Below are 2500 nucleotides of genomic sequence, written 5' to 3'. Positions count from 1 at the left end.
GGCAAAAAAACTGTGCGACCAACGGCGCCAAAGAGCACGACGCCGGACCATTTCTCTCTGGCTGATGTGAATGGAAGTAAAAGACGCTTGCGTGAGGTCTCTCGACCTTTATCTCTCTAACTTATACTTATGGGTCGTCGTCTACTTGATCGGGTACAAACAAGTCGTAAGAAACAAACAAACAAACCACAAAAATACAAGTCGTAAAAAAACAAACTTCTGTTGGTTAACCTACAATATGAAGGATCGAAATGAAAGAAGGATCATATTATTACAAACCGAAAGTGAAGGATCATTAAAATTGAAATACAATATATATAAATATATAAATGTACCCGTCGTTGCGACACCCTAGTTAAATGGAAAGATATAAAAAAGAGAGAAAAGGAATACAGATGACCCGCCGTCTGATCTTTGCTAAATGATCTGGCATCACCGGAGTTTTTTTGGTCCGTGTTGCGTTCGCTCTATTCGAAATGAAACTCGCGGAGGCGAAGAATTGTTAAAAGTTTACGAAGCGTCTAGGAGTGGTTAAAACTGAGAGAGTTGAAACTACGATGTATTAGAACGAGCAACCGTCGAAACTTTGTTTTCGCGACGTTCTTTTCGTCGCTCTCGTCCCCACGCTCCTACGCTTTGGTTGTTTCTTTGCCATCCGTGTTGCGATAAAAAGATTTCTCCATTGTCCAAAAAGGACGGATCGAGATTCCTCTTTCGAGAGGGAGAGAGAGGTACTTGCGGGTAACCTGGAATCTACGAAACACGCACCGTGGTAAGATTCGTGCGTCCGCCTGATCGATGTGTGTTGTTTACGGACCGGCTGAGAAGCGACGATAGCGAGTCTTTGAAAAACTATGTGTCCATTAGTTAGACCGATCGTCGCCGGCCGTGTGTCTGTTCGAATCTCGCAACCCACGATTCAGCGACAGGACGCGCGCTCGCATTCCTTGTGTGCGTTCGTACTTTTCAAGGTTTTTAAATGTACTTTACGCCCGACCGTCGAGAGGAGCGTGCCACTGGGCGTTTCTCCGACGGTTTCCGTCCTTGGACGCGATCGTGTCGTCAACGATCGAACAAACAAACAAATACGTTGGCGACGCCCGAATTCGCTCTCCCGCACGCGCCGGGTGGGAGAGTGATGTGGGTATCGAATGTGATGCGTGTTAATAATGAAAATAACACTCTAAAGATCTAAAGAGTTTGAAATACAAAATTTTACGATTACCCTGAACGGTGGATCACTTGGCTCGTGGGTCGATGAAGAACGCAGCTAATTGCGCGTCAACGTGTGAACTGCAGGACACATGAACATCGACATTTCGAACGCACATTGCGGTCCACGGATACAATTCCTGGACCACGCCTGGCTGAGGGTCGTTTTCTTAACAAAAGACTGCTTGCGTTTGCTTCTCGAAAAAAGAGTAATTCATTTCTTTCTAAACATCTCGCCGTCGTTCAACGAAAGTAGAACGTTTCGGAGCGGGATTATCGAACGAAATTGAAAGAATGAATGAACGATAAACAAAGAAAGAGTCGCAACGTACGAGCGATAGTTGGGCAGTTCGTCGGCGTTTGTCGTGGAAACGATGTGACGAAAATCGCAACCGATACACTAAATGCAGGCCGTTAAAGGAGAGAAACAAATTTCGAAATATCTCTTCGAACTAGCGCAAGTGCGTCACGGCGCGCGAGTCGTTCGTTAAAATTTATAAACGACCGCCCGTGAAAGCACCGAGTTCTCGGAAGATAATCTATAAAGATTCTCCATCCTGCTGGAAGTTATCGGATCGGCGCGATTGTTCACTTGTAGAAATCCACGCTCCCGACGTTGCCAGAAACGATATTTACGAAAGGTGTGTCAAAAATAAACGAAAGAAGCTCTCCTATAAATTTAGAAAAAGCAAACGAGTGAAATGTTTGAGATGATAATTTGCTGAAATGCAAGCTCGAATAGCCCCAGGGTTTCGAATGATTCCCCGCGCTTTATACATCTCTCTGTTTACAAACGGTGTATAAATGAAAGATCGCTTCAGATGGGTCGTCGCTGTTTGACGCGCGATGCTGTTCCTTTTTTTTTGTCTGTCTGTGCGTTTAGCTTCGCTAAACAAGTTAAATGGTTAAAAAGCGTCGAAAAAGCGAATACACACGCGACAAGACAAATCTAACGAGTAAAGGAACGCTCCGCTCCAAGATAAAAATGGTTGTTTACAATCAATACAGCGTTTCGGTACCCCTGATCGTAGTCTAAAACTGTGTAACAAAAGAGAGGAAAGCGAATGGTGAAGGAACTTCGAAGCCTCCGTGGCGTGGCTAGAACTTGTGATAAAAGTATGTTTGCAGCAATTATGCATGCTCCCGTTAAAACAGCATTTCAATGTCTCGCATGGCTTAAAGCTCTAGGAGGCTTCAACATTTAGAATACATACGGACTACTTCGTTTGTTAAAGATAAGCGAAGACCGCGCGACCATCGCTCGGTCGTCCAGTCCTCGAAAGTTTTG

The 2500-nt window shown here is 44.7% G+C and overlaps 1 non-coding gene across 1 annotated transcript; it reads left to right on the top strand.

Annotated features, from left to right (window-relative positions):
- The first annotated feature begins 1222 nt into the window (after positions 1-1222).
- LOC143307618 (5.8S ribosomal RNA) lies at positions 1223-1377 on the top strand. Its single transcript, XR_013064719.1, has one exon. It is a non-coding gene; the product is annotated as a 5.8S ribosomal RNA (ribosomal RNA).
- The last annotated feature ends 1123 nt before the right edge of the window (positions 1378-2500 follow it).

Source organism: Osmia lignaria, unplaced genomic scaffold (assembly GCF_051020975.1).
Source record: "Osmia lignaria lignaria isolate PbOS001 unplaced genomic scaffold, iyOsmLign1 scaffold0062, whole genome shotgun sequence".
Taxonomy (NCBI): domain Eukaryota; kingdom Metazoa; phylum Arthropoda; class Insecta; order Hymenoptera; family Megachilidae; genus Osmia; species Osmia lignaria.
The sequence above is the reverse complement of the archived record's forward strand: the minus strand, read 5'-3'. Positions and strand labels throughout refer to the sequence as shown.